At 39.8% G+C, this 19,362-nt stretch overlaps 1 long non-coding RNA gene across 1 annotated transcript in view; it reads right to left on the bottom strand.

The window, feature by feature from the left end:
* The window catches only part of LOC307118867, a 272,203-nt gene that overhangs the window by 73,625 nt on the left and 179,216 nt on the right, over positions 1–19,362 (bottom strand). The window lies entirely within an intron of this gene.

The following is a 19,362-nucleotide window of genomic DNA, read 5'->3' as shown; positions in this document are numbered from 1 at the left end:
GAGTTAAATAACGTCTTAAATGAACTTAAAGAGTTGTGAGATAATGAGATGCGCGGCTGTTCTTAAAGTGACAGGAGCACTGATGATGATGTCATTAATGTTCATCTAAGAACAACGGGAACAGAGAAAATTTTAGCTTTAATGATGATTCATCTATATTTAATTTATTATTTATGCAGTTAAGAAAGATAACTATTACATTTCTGTATATGTATAACAGGGAAGGCCATGGGTAAATATAACATTTATTATTTTGGGTTTATGTAAAGATTGTTTTAAGTTCACTTAAATTAAAAGTTGTTTTTTTTTAAAGCCTAATAAATGTTGAGATTGGCAGCTTTCAGTGATACTGTAATGTAACGTCATTAATGTTTCATAGAGACATCAGTGATACTGGCCTTCATTCATAAAAACATGACAATACAACACATATTTAAAATATGCTGTCTTTAAATTGTTTATAGATTAATTTGGAGAGTAACTGAAATTATTACAATATTAAAAACGTAAAATATTAAAAACTTACGATTAATCGCGATTAATTACAGAAAAAAGTGCGATTAATTAGTAAACATTTTTTAACCGATGCCCAGCACTAGTTTTTAGCTAAGAATAAACTAAAAAAGTTACACAGTGTAGCTTTAAATGATACAGTCTCATGTATGTGCGTTGATCAGTGTTAAAAGAAAATAAATGTCTAAATTAGATGGTTTGAATTTCCAGTGTTGTTAACAAGTCATGTGACTAAAGGGATGCGCGGTACTGGGAAAATACCAGTGTATATATTTTATTTCAAACGGTACGATATCACGATTTTGCTAATTTCGGTATATGCTGCTGTTCCGAGGTCAACCGCTGATACCCAAACTGATAAAGAATTAATAAAGAGAGGATTAGACGTGAAATTTGGAATTACTTTGCTTATAAAACTGCTGAAGAACCATCAAGCCTTGCCAAGCATCTGCCACTTAATTCCTGACTTGTAAGACATTAAGAGATCGACAGGTCAGTGCATAATTTTTTATTTTAATTTAAAAAGGGGCCGTGAACATTAATCAACATTCATGAATGTAAATGTACCCAAATCAGCCCAGAGGCTAGTTTTCATTGGTCGTCCCTTTGCCAGATGTTATTAGTAGAGCTCCAGGGTGTTGGATTCCACTTTAAGAGCCATTTTCAGTTCAACAGAGTTTAGCATTCATTTGTCTCATGATTGGAAGTCAATTTAATTTCTGTAAAAGTTTCTTTCGGACAGTTGAAATGAACCAGTTAAAAATACGATGACGTCACTAGAACGTAATTCCAGCTGCTATGCTGAAACAAATAAAGCCATAGGCTAGGTGGACGCATATCGCTGATTATTAGCCTATCTTTAGTGACTTAGGTTAATGCTGTTTATTGTCATTGTTTCCTTCTGTGATCCTGCATCTTGGACAAGTTTACTACATTTTGCACCCAAAAACATAATTGTAGCTTAAATCGTGCTGTCCACAACGGTAGGTTTTGATCAATGCTTGGTCTACGATAACAGATGCAGATTTGAGGGTTTTTTTTCATTTGAAATAAAATACTGCTTTTTTTTCTATAATCCAATGATAATTCTGAAAGAAAATGCACCTAGAGCTCAGATTAATGGCCGAGAGCCTGTAGCTATAGTAAAGAACGCAACTTCCTCGCGCAGCTGATTGACAAATAAACTGCGCAGTCTTTCATTGTTTTTGTCAATATTGTGGTTATTTTAGCCCACATTCTGTGCAAAAGCATTTAACCCTTAATCGTCCCTCAAGTAGGGTTTACGTTTGAGTTCCTTGGGCTCTGATAGACCCCAAACTTTTACAGAGCAATTGCATAAGGAAATATACTACTATCGAATCAAGTTAGGGGTGTAGCGATTCGTTTTAACAACGATACGATTCGTATCACGATTTGAGGTTGTCGATACGATTCAAGGACGATATTGGTTCATTTAGAACGATACGATCCGAAACGATTCAGTGACTTTAAATCGATTCAGTAACTTTTTAGCCAAAAATTGTGTGATTGAAATAAATATCTGGACACTGGTCAGTGCAGGTGAAGTTTCCTAGATTCCTGTTGTTTCTTGTAAGGGAATCAGGTATCAATTAATTATGGATATAAACAAACAAGTAAACAACAATTAATGGCAAATGCATTCAGATTTTATTTGAATAAAGTGCAACCAACAGTTTAGGTTGAATTAACAGGAAGTTAACCTTTTCTGCTCTCATTTTCAATATTCAATACATTTTCAATAAAAGCACAGTAAGTGCAACCAACATTTCAACAGTAGGTTAACCTGCTACTTCTGCTTTTGTTTTCCAACATAATAATATTACAATATTAATATCAAAAATAAAGTGCAACTAACTTCTCTTCAGGTTTAATTAATAGTAAGTTTACCTGCTACTTTTGCTGTTGTTTTTCAACATTAAAATAATACAAATACAATATTACAGTTTTTCTCGATTGCTAAGACACATTTCTTGAAAGCTGCTCTGCTTTTCTCTAAGCTGTGAACACAAAACCCAATTTTCAAGCTACATTCACAAAACCTCAGACTCTTCTTTCAAAACCAAACTTTCACCTCAAAACAGTTCAATCTGTGCTCAAAACTGAACTATGTTGTCAAATCGTGCCCAGAGTCAATCAAAATTAAAAACACTACTGAACAGTCACTAAACACTACGTAGAAAAATAGAAAACGCAATGCTCAGGACATGAAGCTGGAGAAATACATGTTTATTGTTCACTGTAGGCTAAATGCATGTTGCAAAACAACAAAAAACCTGTTCATTTAGCACTTGTACAAAAAGACAAAACAGAAATCTTATGCGTTTGCCACTTGTGTACAGTAAGCCCATGTGAAAATAAAGTACAAAAATATACATGGAATACTTGGCCTACGAACAGTTAGACCAACCCTCCATTACAATACTACAGTATATTGGTACAGTGATGTACTGAAACATATATTTACTTACAGTATACTGTGGTACAGTCATACAGTAATTGCTGTCAACATTTACATACTGTACTATAATGTCAAAAAAAGGTAATTAGCTGTTCTCTTCTCTAAATCTCTGGATTATGGTGGACACAGTGAATCTACGGATGTTTGGTTGTACCCTTTGTCCAGCCTCCCTCATGCTCATACATGGACAAGACCATGGTCAATTACAGTAGCTCTGATTTCATCAGGAATTACTGTTCTTTGTCTTCGCTGATCTCCTTGACCTCCTCTCACACGAACTCTTCCTCTCAGATTTCTATCCATTTTAGGGCCTCACAAACCAGTGCTCTCTGAACTGCTGACTGTATATGTTCCCTCACATCATTAGCCACAAGTGTGATCAATTTTGAGTTGTTGTGTTCAAGTGGTGACATCTGTGCTTTAATTGTGTTTGACTTTTGTCACCTGTGCTCACCATTTTGCAGCACGGGTGCATCACAATGAAAATGTGTTGGCAAGTTGTGTCTAAACAGGTGAAAAGTGCTTATGGTTTTGCCAAAAGAGTGATTGATTCAATCAGTGGGTTCAGGCAACTGAGCATTTGGTTCAGACAATAGGGTTTAGTGTTTTAGCAATTGAGAAAAACTGTAATATCACAAATAAAGTGCAACCAACATTTCTTCAGGTTGAATAAACTGGCGGAACCTGCTACTTCTCTCAGTTTAATAAACAAACAATATTGACTCTACAGATTTCTTACTTTTCTCTTTAGAGGAGAGATCGCTCGTGATAGATTGCACGATCGATTTCTCCTTGGCCGTAAACCATCAGCTCAGATGAGCCTTCCGTTCCTTCCTGATCTTCTTACAGAGATCGAGAGGGCATGGAAGAATCCATATTCGACCCGATGTTCATCGACATCAGCGTTTTAACTTCGCTGATGTCGAGGGGATAGGGGAATATGGATATGTGTTGTTGCTACCAACTGGCGAGGAAAGTTTGCGAACTTTTCTCGCATTTTGTGGGCATCAACACTGAGAGCTCAAACTTAGTGCTGGGCGGTATACCGGTTCATACCGAATACCGGTATTTATTTTTTTTATGATATGAATTTTGATGATACCGCAGTACCGGTATATGTCGCTTTAACAACGTTCGGAACACGGCGCAGCGCGTCATTGTTTGAGAGGGGACCCATTTCATTGATGCACTGTATGGCTGAATCCTATACCCTCATTCACTATTCCCTACGTTATCACATTTGAAGGAGTGAATGAAAACGTGCGTGAAGTTGGACAGCGTTGTGTGTACATCGGCTGTACACTCGTTATTGCGGTGCAATGGGATATAATGAGTGCACTCAATAACGTCCAATAGGGTTTCGGACACCACTACAAAGCGCTGTGCCCTCCAAATAATGCCCTATTTGAGGTTATGGGGGCGATTTCGGATTCAGCCCTTGATTACAGCGGGGAATTCAAACTACATGCGGCGCGCGCGAGAGAGAGAGAGCGGTTTCTGCGCGGAGCGCCGCGATGAGATTAACAGCGTTCTCCACATGGATCATATAGCACTGATTTAGACCGGAGCCAGCGCGTTTAAGTTTTTAATGGACATATTTCAGATACTCTACTGCTCTAGTCTAGACATGAACCAGAAGCGTGCGCGCATATTTCATCACGTCTTATTAAAATGAAATGTATGCACTGATTACACTGATACAACCGTGTGTCTGATCACGAACGCGCTGACACAATGGCTTATTGTGCTACACAAAAGACAATGATGTAAATTAATAAATAAACTGACAATTCAAAGAAGAATGGGCCAAAAAGGAACTGCTTTATTCTTTCTATGTTAAACTGATGTGTCATTCGTTCAGAAAGTGCTCTCTTTGATATCCACGTTTCTCCTCGTTTTGGCAGTTTGTTGTTATATAGGATTAGATTTTTAAAATGCTTAAGGTGCCCTCAACTCAACTTTTAATATTCAGGTGTCTGTAAGTATGACTCTGAGTGTGTTGCAGGTCTTTGTTTTATTAGTTGTTGTCTCTCCACAGCATCATTTTATGAGGCATTGTTAACCTGTATTAACTCTAGTGTGGAGTTTTTCTACAATATTCACTCATCATGACAGTAAAACAGGGCATTCTAGTGAATCTCCTGCAGTATTTCCTCTCTCAATCAGTAGAAAATGTGATTAACACCCGGTCATGCATAGGGGAAAAAATACCGTCATATACCATGAAACCGATATAATTTAGAAAAATACCGTGATATATATTTTTGGTCATACCGCCCAGCACTACTCAAACTCTGCCATCTACCTCTCTGAATCACGTGGTGCTTTAATGGCAGGGCATACACGGCAGCAGGTCAGGCTGGTGCTGCTTTTCACACCATGGCAGTGTTTCAGGCATACCAGGCAGATCTGCTGGGGGATCTCGATCAGGGGTAGGTTTTTAACCCCTGATGCGGTAGTCGAACTGCGCCGCACCACAGGTCTAGCTCTCCGCGCCACCAAGCAAAACAGCTGCCGCATTCGGCTGATCATGGGCGGCGATGGTGGCCTCGGAGAGACATCTGTGGTCGAACGCGGCGGATATCGTGGAGAAAGGAAAGAGCTTTCTCCACGATTCGCCGGTTTTGCCTTGCAAACTTTTCAATAAAAGTTTGGAGAGGCGAAGGCGCGTTCGGCAGCGTTTAACCTGCGCACCGCTGAGATCCGGATCCGCGCCCAGGCAGGCGGGAGGGCCTGACCCGTCATGGCCCGAGGGCTGGAGATAGGGCCAGAGTACCAGGATTGCCTTTCGTGTGCCCCCTCATAGGAGTAGGTCGCAGAAGAGGCCGGTCTCCCCTAGGAAGAGGGATCCCTCATATAGTTTATCTTCATAGAGCGTTTCTCCAGGCGCTTCTTACATCAGGCCTGGGGCTTGGCTTGATCAGTGAGAGCGCCCCTTTCAGGCATGCAAGGGCAGTAGAACACCGCGGTCATATGAGAACCGTGTGGTGAGTCTTCGCTCTACACGCCGCAGGTGAGGTTTGTCTATTTTGTGTGATAACACTAAAATATGTATTTCTTACAGACCTTTGTTCCCTGTATAGAGTGTGGGTTTACGCAACCATTAGGAAGGAGGAGTTAACTGAAGTTTCGCCCTGTAGGTGGCTTATTGCAGCACCAGGAGCTGGGCTGTGGAGGTGAGCGTGTGTTGGCTTTCCCTTGGTGGTCAAGATATCGCGAGGCAGGCCACCGCTCATGGTATCATATGTATGTAATGAGGGCCTCCTCTCATGGTGAGAGTGGTGTTTAGGCCGCCGCTCTTTTCTTTGAAATGTTTGCGGAGTACTAAGCTTTAGGACGCCCTTCTGGGAGAATGGAGTGTTTTTCTACCGCTTAGGGTTTTTTACTATGTGTCTTAGGTTTCCCTAAGCCACCGCAGGTTAGAGTAGTTTGTCTCTTTTAGAGTGTGTTTACTAGAGACTGACGCTGGAGCTTCAGTTGGGCATGTGGCCTAGGCTATGTGGGTGAGGGAGGTGCGCTGCTGAGTAGGGGTGGTGAAAAAAATTGATTATCGATTAATCGCGAGTATGTTATGGACGAGCATGAATCGATCATTAAATTTTCAAAAATCGATTTTTTTATTTATCTAAACCTGACACTACCACCGTGTGTGTGTGTGTGTGTGTGTATGTGTTCATTAGATGAATGTAAATCTGTCGTTAATGCTGAGATGATTCTGAGGGAACACTCTAGAAATCCTCCCGCCTCGCCTCCTCTGGAGCTCAGGCACATTAGCATTAGCGCATTAGCACGGCTCAGATTCGCGCACAAACACAGAATAAACGCCTTCAATCCGCAGATTTATGAGCGCTTTAGATGAGCGAGCGCGACACACATCGACGCGCACATTCGCGGGAATAAAGGAGATCCTGAGGACGCGATGAGCGGATCACACACACACACACAGCCGGAATGATGCTGGAAACACACCGCCGCTCCGATGCACCGACCCGCGGCTCCCGCTCACGGAACCGAACGGGCCTCGACACTCCTCCGACACGAACCTGTTTTTCTTCTGTCGTTTTTTCCCCTTTTGTCTTTCTCACGTCAGGACGAACGAGAGGAGCTCGAGCGGTCCACGCGCTCCCGCCCCCCCCACGCGCGCACCGCATCCATCACTCTTGACATTTTGTCACTGTGTTCTACAGTACAGTATATAAGCTGAAGCTACAGTAAGTTGTTCAAATATGTTAATTTTGTCTTCTTAATGATTAAATTGGACAATTTTCTTCTAGAAAGACAAGGTGTTTAGGTGGAGAAAAAACTTCTTCTTTACCTTGACATGTTTCGACTGCAACCTGCAGTCTTCCTCCACCTGAACACAAGAAGAAAATTGTCCAATTTCTACAGTATGTTGGTTCTGATCTACTTCCTAAAGGAAATAAGCCTTTCATTTATTTGTTATTGTTTAGTTCAACTTGATGAGTCACAACACAATGTGATGTATTCATTTCTGTGTAACTACACGACACTACACGACAAGTGCTTTGAGTTGTTGTTACTCAATAAAAGAGTTAAGTAATTCAGTAGCTGACTTTTTTTTTATACTGCAATCACTTTGTAGTGTATTTTCGTTTACTGTTGTGAAATGGAAAATCAATCATCGCTAATCGAGAATCGTTAATAATCGAAAATCGACTGTAATCGAATCGGGACTTCAATAATCGTAATCGAATCCAATCGGGAAATCAGACAGATTAAGCACCCCTACTGCTGAGGCACTGTCACCTCTGGCTGTTCACTACGTGATTCTGAGCCCTTTGTACCATCCCTGTGTATGTCAGCCTCCTCTCACTTGAGAGTGGTTTGGTCAAAGCAGCCAGTTTTTACTAAATGCCTGGCAGATACGCTGGCTATTGTAGACTCGTTTACAGCTTGTAGGCTTTACAAGCCTCCCTGAGGACGGGTCCCCATAGCAGTGCAATGGGTAGTTATTAGTCAGCCAGTGGTCTAACTGTCAAGGGTTTCATAGCAGTCAGTTGTAAACTTGCTACCAGGTGGTAGGAGGCGAGTTCCTGAGTGGGATACTCGGGGAGCTAGCATGGCTTGCTATCAGGTAGTAGGCCCACGGGGGCATCGTTGAAGGCGAAGTTCCCAAGTTAGGCACTTCTTGGTTACCAGTTCTCTGTGTTAGAACTGGTCATAGTTGGGCCTACAGCTGGGGGTTACCCGCCAGGCAGGTTCAGTTGCTCCCCTCATTGAGGGTCGTCTATGAGCACTCAGCCGCCTGAGCCTGGTCAGACGGTCGTAGGCCTCTCTGTTAGATCAGTCCGTAGGCCTCTCCGGCCTCCTTACACAAGCACCTGATAGATCCTTGATTTGAGCAGACAGACTCCCCTCGCTAGCAAGGGTTGTAAAGCGCTACGCTGAGTATTGCTCTCTTGGATAACCCGTCTCTGAGTTCCGGGCTAAGTAGGACTTCCAGTTTTTCAGTCCCTTAGTTTGGATCCCTCCTGGGCACCATCCAGAGGCTCTGTTTCTGAACAGACAGGGTTGGCTAAACCGAAGTGTCCAGAACACTTAGGGCACCAGGTCAGGCCTCCCTGGTGGCATTCGGGATAACTTGTTTCCCGAGCAGTGACTGGCTGGGGCTCCTTCGGGTCCCTTAGCCACATTCCCTTAAAGGGACCCCTTCTGTGGAAGTAGTGGCCCGGGCCTTTGAGCAGTCTGGATAGAACCTCATGCAGTTGCGTTAAGGCTCCGTTTAGGTGCATAGCTTGGGCTATACCAATAGGCAGACACTCCCCTCAGCATGGTGGCGTTGGTATATCGTTCCCCATAGCGTCAGCTGACGCCAGAGGTGGACAGTAGCTAAGTACATTTACTCGAGTACTGTACTTAAGTACACTTTACTTGTATCTGTACTTTCCTGGAGTATTATTTTTTCGGGAAACTTTTACTTTAACTTCACTACATTTGAAAGACAAATATTGTACTTTTTACTCCACTACATTTCTATCAAGGTCCTCGAAGTCAAAAGTAATTTCTGTAGCAGATTTGAAAGTCAGTGGAGGATTTTTTTCTTCTTTAAAAGTTTTTTGTTGTTGTTGTTTTTTCAGACAGCCTATCAGTAATCACGCTTGTATACGGTCATGTGAAGTTTCCCAAAATTTTTTGAACACTGATCAGTTTATAGCAAAATGGAAGAAAGTGGTTCCTCTGCGCAGTGTGTGCACCCGTGGCCAAACTTAAAAAGTATGTTTCAGTTTTCTGAAAAGATTAAAGATGAGTTTAGTTGGCATACAATTGATCAAAAATGTAAACGTTTGGGAGAAAGAGAAAAGTAAACAGTTGGGAGAACATCGGATGTGTATCAGTGTATTGGATCCGTGCATTTGGCCTTAAAGTGACAGCAGCTTTGTGTAACTTTTATACAAGTATTGAAATGAGTTTAAGGTAGTCGTATGCTAACATGTCGGATTGAGCTTCACTGACTGGCTTAAACCACCATAGTGGCATAATGTGCATTTATACAATAATAATAAAATAATGCATTGACATAAAAAATGAAATTTACTTTTGATACTTAAGTACTTTTAAATACAAATACTTCTGTACTTTTACTTAAGTAAAAATCTGTTTTTAGAACTTTTACTTGTAACGGAGTAATATTTGACTAGTAGTACTTTTACTTTTACTCAAGTAATAGAGTTGTGTACTTTGTCCACCTCTGGCTGACGCAGCGCGAGTTCCCTTTCGAAAGGGAACGTCTAAGGTTACGTATGTAACCTCTGAGAACAGGGAACGAACGCTGCGTCGCGTTGCCATGCTTCAGGGCCTATCCGCCATACAGTCCCTTCAGACGAGAGGATGTGTATGTGTTGGCAAGGCACCCTTATATACTTCCGGGTCGCACATTGATGACATCATGGGCTGTCGCCGGTCAATAGGATTGACTTGATTCGATAGTAGCTTCAGACACCTGTCACGCTGGAGGCGTTCCCCATAGCAGCGAGAGTTCCCTGTTCTCCGGGAACAGAGGTTACATACGTAACCTTAGACGATTTATGCTGTGTTTTTGTGGGTATTTGGTAGTTTTTTACCTATTTACTGCACAAATACTTCAATACTGCAAAAAACTATGTCATAAATTGGCTCATTAAAAAAAATTTTTTTTATGAAAAAATCATTTGAATGATGATCTTAAATAAATATAAATAGTTTTTGGACATTGCTCTATGTGTTAGGGATTGAATACTGCCATCTGTAGGTTTGTGGAAAAACTTTAGGAATTATAGTTAAAGAGAAAGAGAGAGAGAGAGAGAGAGAGAGAGAGAGAAAGAGAGTGCAATGACCACATTATCCACTAGAGGTCCAGAGGGAAGTTATGCAGAAGTTAAGCTGCCTTTCATCTTTCTTTTATTTGCCCTTTTCCCTCTCTTTCTCATGATTGTTCATGTTGCATTTGTGCTCTAGTATTTGTCCTTCATTTATGTATGAAATTTTTTCAGATTTATGCCAGTTTTGTTGATTTTATTTGCCAGTTTCTATAAAAATGCTCTCTGTTGCAGTCACACACACGTGTGTGTGTGTGTGTGTGTGTGTGTGTGTGTGTGTGTGTGTGTGTGTGTGTGTGTGTGTGTGTGTGTGTGTGTGTGTGTGTGTGTGTGTGTGTGTGTGTGTGTGTGTGTGTGTGTGTGTGTGTGTGTGTGTGTGTGTGTGTGTGTGTGTGTGTGTGTGTGTGTGTGTGTGTGTGTGTGTGTGCGTGTGTGTATGAGACATAAAGTTCGTTCCACTTTGTGTTTATGCTCTAGGACCAGATCTTGATATAAATGTAGACATTTTCAGATTTATACTGGATTTAGTTTTTTTTTTTTTACAAACAAAGTGAAAAAAAGAGCATTTTTTACATTTTCCCATTCATTGCCAAAATCAAAAAATACTCCAGACAACTGTGTTCGTGTGTGTTCGTGTGTGTGTGTGTGTGTGTGTGTGTGTGTGAACATGCTTGTTCCATATTGCATTTGTGCTCTAGTATTAGTCCTTCATTTATGTATGAAAATCTTTCAGATTTATGCCAGTTTTGTTGATTTTATTTGCCAATTTCAATAAAAATACTCTATGTTGCAGTCACACACGTGTGTGTGTGTGTGTGTGTGTGTGTGTGTGTGTGTGTGTGTGTGTGTGTGTGTGTGTGTGTGTGTGTGTGTGTGTGTGTGTGTGTGTGTGTGTGTGTGTGTGTGTGTGTGTGTGTGTGTGTGTGTGTGTGTGTGTGTGTACGTACGTGTGTGTACGTGTGTGTGTATGAGATAGAAAGTTCGTTCTACTTTGTGTTTATGCTCTAGGACCAGACCTTGATATAAATGTAGAAATTTTCAGATTTATACTGGATTTAGTTAATTTTTTTTGACAAAAAAATTGAAAAAAAAATGTTTTTTTTTTACACTTTCCCATTCATTTTCAATGTGGGGTCAATCTGACCCCGAGGGACTTAAACGGTAAAACATTTTTTACACACCTTTAGAACAACCAAATCAAGCCCAGATTTTTTTGTGGTTTAGATTATTTAGGGAAAGTCACAGAGTCTCATGGCCCTGAGATGAAGGGAACACTTTTAAAAAATGGAGGAAACGTCCAGTGGGGTCAGCTGGAGCCCAAGGGACGATTAAGGGTTAAGTAAACTTTGTCATTTATCTTAACTGTGCAACTTATCATAACTTAATCTTCATTTTACAAATACAGTTTCAGAGAAGGATACTTTCTACATCCTTATATCCTGCGGTCACTCCAGGACTCGTGCTGCCTTCACGTGCTATCGGAAATTTGATCATTTAGAATTTCTGAAGTCGTGATTACGAGCTCATTGCATTCAAGTTTCAAAATGTGAGGCCGTTCATGTGCAATTTTTACCTTGGAAACTCGTATTTACGATAATTCCGAGAGCATGTGAAGGCAGCATAAGTTCCCCCATCAATATTGTTAAAAAACGAAATTAAGAATCGAAACCAACAGTGCGGAATCGACTCCAATCGATTACGGAACCAGGAGTTGGAATCGGAAACGATTCCAAAAATTTCGGAATCGACCAGCCCGAGTTATTAGGCCTAAAACTAGAGAAAAAAACAACAACAGTAGTAAAACCACATTGCTTTATTTTTAACTGGTTCATTTCAACTGTCCGAAAGAAACTTTTGCAGAAATTAAATTGACTTCCAATCATTATTAGAGACAAATTAATGCTAAACTCTGTTGAACTGAAAATGGCTCTTAAAATATATACACTGGTATTTTCCCAGTTCCGCACATCACATGACCAGAGGCTGATCTGTGTGATTCCACAAACCCAGAAGACCGTCTGAATTTATATTAGCAGTGTGTGTTTCACAAAGGAATGTTTAAAAGATAAAATAGTTGGGAGAATCAACGAATTATGAATATTTGACTGCCATTGTGAGAATAACAGAGAAAAAGTGTAGTCTGATTACGAGTATTTTCAAATCTTACCAGCTCTGATAATAATGTGATTATAAAGCGTTAGTGTTATCTTTCAGCGACTGAGAGTCGAGGAGCATGACTGATTCGTCTGTTTGTTGCTAGGCATTGGAATAAGTGGAGGGTTATAAAAGCTCTAATGCTTCAGTTTATGAAAGGCAAACAACGAAAGGTTTACATTCCAGGTTCACCATATCTGACGTATATTAAGATCTTCAGTCTCGCTCTCTGAAGTTTCTGATGCTGCGGATTTTGTTTTGTCAAGAACATTTTCATTTTATTAGTAAATGAAAGAAAGTATGGATACACCGATCATTGTGTTGGTGACCCGTCGAGACCCCTGAAGGTGTGCTGTGTGCACCAAGATGTTAGCAGCAGATCCTTTCAGAGGGCCTCCATGGATCGGACTTGTTTGTCCAGCTCATCCCACAGATGCTGGATTGGATTGAGATCTGGGGAATTTGGACTCAAACTCGTTGTTGTGCACAAGAGCTGCAGTTTTGGAGATGCTCTGACCCAGTCGTCACAATCTGGCCCTTGTCAAACTCGCTCAAATCCTTACGCTTGCCCATTTCTCCTGCTTCTAACACATCAACTCTGAGGACAAAATGTTCACTTGCTGCCTAATATATCCCACCCACTAACAGGAGATGAAGAGAGTGGTCATAATGTTATGCTTGTATATATATCACCTCATACAGATGAAGACCAGGCACATTTTATACACAAATGCATCACTCGTCCATATTTAAATAAAGTTGACTAACCTTTCAGAATATTGCAGTTCACAGTGAAATGGAAAATGCATCAGTGTCTGACATTAACTCACAAAACTGACCTTTAGCTGGACCGACACACACACACACACACACACACGTGCGGGAAACACAAGACTCACAAGAGAAATAATATTCTGTGCTATTTATGTATTAAAAATAATGTGTGATTATAGAGAGCAGTAAAGAAAAAAGTAAGTAACCTGGTTGCTTTAAAATGAAAAAAATTGAGTTAATACAATGAAGGAAATTGGTTTAATAAATAGAAACTCAAAATATTATTGTATCTGAACCATATAAATAAATAAAAAAGTGATAAATCATGAAAATAGCACAATGTGGCATGTTTCACTGCATTATTACAAATAAAACACACAATTACGCAATATGCTTACAAAATATTTGAATAATATTTGAATAAAGGATGATGTCGATTCTCAAATGTTCCATGTCTTAACTCAAAATTAAAATTTGAAGGTAACCAGGTAACTGACTTTTTAATTATTATTTTACAGTGTAGAGAGCAGTAGATGGTCCAATAAAAATAATGTAATGCTTATTGAAGTTCTTTATTTCAGTGAATAATGTACATTGGTGGTCAATGCTACTGTAATATTAATATTTCGCTCGAGATAATGTGAACATGTCCCCATCAGACGCCTCAACGGCCTAATAAAACAATCTCAGGAACATATGATTGGCATTAATGTATTAATAAAGGCCATTTTTCCTCATGAATCTCCGTTCAGGACATGCAGGTGCGCATCAACTTACAATTACATTACATTAGATCTGTTTCCTACTGCTTATTAGGGGCCAAGCACTGAAGGTGGCGTTCCTATTATTATTAATATTAATATTATTCCGCTTCTTCTTCTTCTTCTTCCTCCTCCGCTCTTGAGTCTATGGCAGCCCATAGAACCGTATGGTAAAAAGTTGTGATATTTGGCACACTCATCGAGGACGGTCTGAAATGTCTCTATAGCAAATTTGGAGTCTCTAACTCAATCCCTCTAGCGCCACCACCTGTCCAAAATTTGACTCATGTTTATGTTAATAACTTTTGAACCCTAAGGGATTGCGCCATTTTCCGTCATGAAAAATTTCCCGCCATTTTGAATTTTCCTACTTTTGCGAATTCGTCCTAGACGGTTCGTCCGATTTGCACGAAAATTTAACCAGATCATCTTCAGACCAGGCCGACAACAAAACTTGCAAATCAAGTTAATTCGTCAAATCGTTTCCGATAAACGCGTAGACAAATTTTACGTTGCGGTTGCAAAAATAGACGTAAGGCAATATCTCTGCAACGCTTTATCCAGTCCCTCCAGAAAAACGCGATTATGCGATCGCGTGATTTAACGCATAATCAGCCAAAGTCCGCATATTCTATATTTTTCAAATACGCCGCACTTTCGCCGCATAAATTGCCTATTTCCGCGTGCAAAATATGCGGGGCTATCATGATTTCATAATCCCCGCATTTTCGTTGCAAAAAAAGTCATATATATTAGCAGAAAGTTGAAAAATTTTCGTTTACTTCACACAAGAGCCGCCATTTCCGCCTATTGCCATGGGAACGTTTTGAAGTGACGTGATTACCCGACGCGAACGTCATCGAAAAGCTTCAAACCCCGTGGAGAAACCATAGATACCGGTGAAACCATGATGAAGCACAAACTCCCATTGGCCAACAAAAATAACAGCAAAAGAGCAAAGCAGTTTCCCTGTGTGCTGACTGATTTCAAAACACAGCATCATGAAGCTTTGAAGCGTTATGAATCAATGAGTCGATTCAGCGGTTTGAAGCGTTATGAATCAATGAGTCGATTCAGCGGTTTGAAGCGTTATGAATCAATGAGTTGATTCAGCGGTTTGAAGCGTTATGAATCAATGAGACGATTCAGCGGGTTGAAGCGTTATGAATCAATGAGTCGATTCAGCGGTTTGAAGCGTTATGAATCAATGAGTCGATTCAGCGGTTTGAAGCGTTATGAATCAATGAGTTGATTCAGCGGTTTGAAGCGTTATGAATCAATGAGACGATTCAGCGGGTTGAAGCGTTATGAATCAATGAGTCGATTCAGCGGTTTGAAGCGTTATGAATCAATGAGTCGATTCAGCGGTTTGAAGCGTTATGAATCAATGAGTTGATTCAGCGGTTTGAAGCGTTATGAATCAATGAGACGATTCAGCGGGTTGAAGCGTTATGAATCAAAGAGTCGATTCAGCGGTTTGAAGCGTTATGAATCAATGAGTCGATTCAGCGGTTTGAAGCGTTATGAATCAAAGAGTCGATTCAGCGGTTTGAAGCGTTATGAATCAATGAGTCGATTCAGCGGTTTGAAGCGTTATGAATCAATGAGTCGATTCAGCGGTTTGGAGCGTTATGAATCAATGAGTCGATTCAGCAGTTTGAAGCGTTATGAATCAATGAGTTGATTCAGCGGTTTGAAGCGTTATGAATCAATGAGACGATTCAGCGGGTTGAAGCGTTATGAATCAATGAGTTGATTCAGCGGTTTGAAGCGTTATGAATCAATGAGACGATTCAGCGGGTTGAAGCGTTATGAATCAAAGAGTCGATTCAGCGGTTTGAAGCGTTATGAATCAATGAGTCGATTCAGCGGTTTGAAGCGTTATGAATCAAAGAGTCGATTCAGCGGTTTGAAGCGTTATGAATCAATGAGTCGATTCAGCGGTTTGAAGCGTTATGAATCAATGAGTCGATTCAGCGGTTTGGAGCGTTATGAATCAATGAGTCGATTCAGCAGTTTGGAGCGTTATGAATCAATGAGTCGATTCAGCGGTTTGGAGCGTTATGAATCAAAGAGTCGATTCAGCTGTTTGAAGCGTTATGAATCAATGAGTCGATTCAGCGGTTTGAAGCGTTATGAATCAATGAGTCGATTCAGCGGTTTGGAGCGTTATGAATCAATGAGTCGATTCAGCAGTTTGGAGCGTTATGAATCAATGAGTCGATTCAGCGGTTTGGAGCGTTATGAATCAATGAGTTGATTCAGTGGTTTGAAGCGTTATGAATCAATGAGTTGATTCAGCGGTTTGAAGCGTTATGAATCAATGAGTCGATTCAGCGGTTTGAAGCGTTATGAATCAATGAGTTGATTCAGCGGTTTGAAGCGTTATGAATCAATGAGTTGATTCAGCGGTTTGAAGCGTTATGAATCAATGAGTCGATTCAGCGGTTTGAAGCGTTATGAATCAATGAGTTGATTCAGCGGTTTGAAGCGTTATGAATCAATGAGTCGATTCAGCGGTTTGAAGCGTTATGAATCAATGAGTTGATTCAGCGGTTTGAAGCGTTATGAATCAATGAGTCGATTCAGCGGGTTGAAGCGTTATGAATCAATGAGTCGATTCAGCGGTTTGATGCGTTATGAATCAATGAGTCGATTCAGCGGTTTGATGCGTTATGAATCAATGAGTCGATTCAGCGGGTTGGATCGCCAAAGTCACGTATTTCAGCAGTTTGACACGCGATCCGAATCATGAATCGACTCGATGATTCATAGCATCATGATGCTGTGTTTTGAAATCAGTCATCACTATATAAGTCGTTATTTAGTTTTTTTTGCACACAATAACTATTATCGTCGCTTCATAAAGTTATTGTAGAACCACTGTAGTGAGATGGACTTTGTAACGACGTCTTTAGTAGGCTACCTTTTATGGGTCTTGAGAGTGTACATTGTGCCAATGGAGGCCTTTCTGAGCCATCGGAATTCAACTAAAATATCTTAATTTGTGTCCAACAACATAAAGGGAAGTCATTAATGACAGAATTTTCATTTTTAGGTGAACTAACCCTTTAAGAGATTGCACTTTGTGTATAGGAAGCACTCAAATGTCTGTTTTGTATAGCGACATCTGTAAAACAGGAAGTTATTAATTTTTTCAGAAGTTGTAGCATATTCCTTTTGTAAAGCTACAGAAATTGATTGACTAAATGTTTTGTAAATTTGAGCCATTATTAAGGTCTTCAATAAAACAAGATGAGAACTTAAATATTCCAGCACTTTCTGTGATGTAGTGCTTTTTTTCTCTTTCTCATCAAACCGCAGTTTTTGCAAGTTCCCGCAATTTTATCGCATAAAATTGCATAAATATCCCGCATTTTTCATCGCATTTTTTAAGAAAACGTGCCGCATAATCAAGGATTTTTGCCCGCAACAATCACAAAAAAAAGCCGCATTTTTCTGGAAGGACTGTTTATCGTATTCAAACCAAACTTGGTACATGTCATCACAAGCATGACCTGAGGCAACATGCAGCGTTTCAGCGCTGTGCCACCTACTGGTCCGGAGATACGAAAAAAGTTGGATTCAGGTCATCATGCCGAGTCGTCTGATATACAATTTTACCATGTCGGCCATTTTGGCTGTCGGCCATTTTGAATTATGTGCTAAAATGCTGTATTTTATGATCACATGAATGGATTGTTATGAAACTCGGTTTGGGTCATCAGCTCGATGCCCTGAAGGAGCCTGAGAAGTTTCGAAACGGCGCCACCTAGTGGAGAATTATTTTTTTCAAACGCTTATAACTTTAGGTGAGCTTGACTTATTTTCATGGGAGTCACTTTTTTCGTCTCCTGAATTCTTGCCGAGTCCAACGATACCAGACTTTCGGCGTATGGTTTGTGCAGCGTTGTGATTTAGCACTTAAAAAACATTAGCTGATATCTTCGAAACCGCTAGTCCGATCAAGACGAAACCAGCATCAGAAGTTCTGAAACATAGGTCGATAACGAATCACTTATGCCAAAATGTGAAAATATTTGATAGTAAGGGGGAGTAAAATCCAATCAAAGTCAGGTTTCAGTCATTTTTTACGTGTTTTTTCATATAAATGTCTATAACTCCAAAACGAAATGAGATATTTTCACCAAAATTGACACACACATGTATGGGCTCACTCCGAGGACACAAAAAATGGTAGGATTGTGCCTCTTGGTGGCGCTATAATAGAACAAAACATAAAATTTCCATTGACTACAATGCAGTATTATGATATAAAATGCTATGCTTCACAAATGAATTGGTGTATCATTATGAAACTTGATATTTGCCATCAGCACCATGCCTTTAAGATACTTAAAAGGTTTCAAAACAGCACCGCCATGTGGTCCATAATGAAAATGCCTCTTGAGGCTATATCTCTGCAATGACATATTGACACTATATTGACACCAAACTTTGCATGTGTCAATTTCGTAACTGTGGTTGAAACTGATAAATCATTATTATTATTGACTGTATTTATCATTTTACAGCTATTAGAGCTATCAAACATCTATTTTTTTTGTCTGTAATGCAGCTAATTTTTGTTTATTATTATTTATTTGTTCAATTGAAAGAGAACAGAATATTTAAACAATGCTTAGAGCGCACTTGTGTGTGATTTGAGTTCTGAGAACTTGGCTTAACGTTCATTTCAAAAGCTGAAGTGATTTTCTTTTTTATATATTATAGTTAGAATATGTACAACTCAATGTTTTAACAAATTGAAAAAGTGGAATAATCGGTCCAAATTTACTGATTAGTCGTTGATGGAAATTACAATAATCGACGATTAGTTGATTAATCACTCTAATAATCGTTAGATTAATCAATTATTAGAATAATCGTTTCTTGCAGCCCTAGTCTTAACTCAAATTTAAGATATTTTTTTTAAGGTAACCAGGTAACTTACTTTTTAATTATTATTTTACAGTGTAGAGAGCAGTAGATGGCGCAATAAAAATAATGTAATGCTTATTGAAGTTCTTTATTTCAGTGAATAATGTACATTGGTGGTCAATGCTACTGTAATATTAATATTTCGCTCGAGATAATGTGAACATTTCCATCAGACGCCTCAACGGCCTAATAAAACAATCTCAGGAACATATGATTGCCATTAATGGCCATTTTTCTTCTTTCAGGACATGCAGGTGCACATCACCTTACAATTCAATTACATTATATTGTTGATGTAATTCTGTAATAAACACACCGTTTGAAGCACGTCACACAGTTTAAAAGCACAACCGTGGATATTAGCTTGACCCATTCAACATGTAATGTAGATTTACTTCATAAAGTGTGTGAATAGTCACTGAAT

This window comes from Gobio gobio (assembly GCF_949357685.1).
Source record: "Gobio gobio genome assembly, chromosome: 22".
Lineage (NCBI taxonomy): Eukaryota > Metazoa > Chordata > Actinopteri > Cypriniformes > Gobionidae > Gobio > Gobio gobio.
The sequence above is the reverse complement of the archived record's forward strand: the minus strand, read 5'-3'. Positions and strand labels throughout refer to the sequence as shown.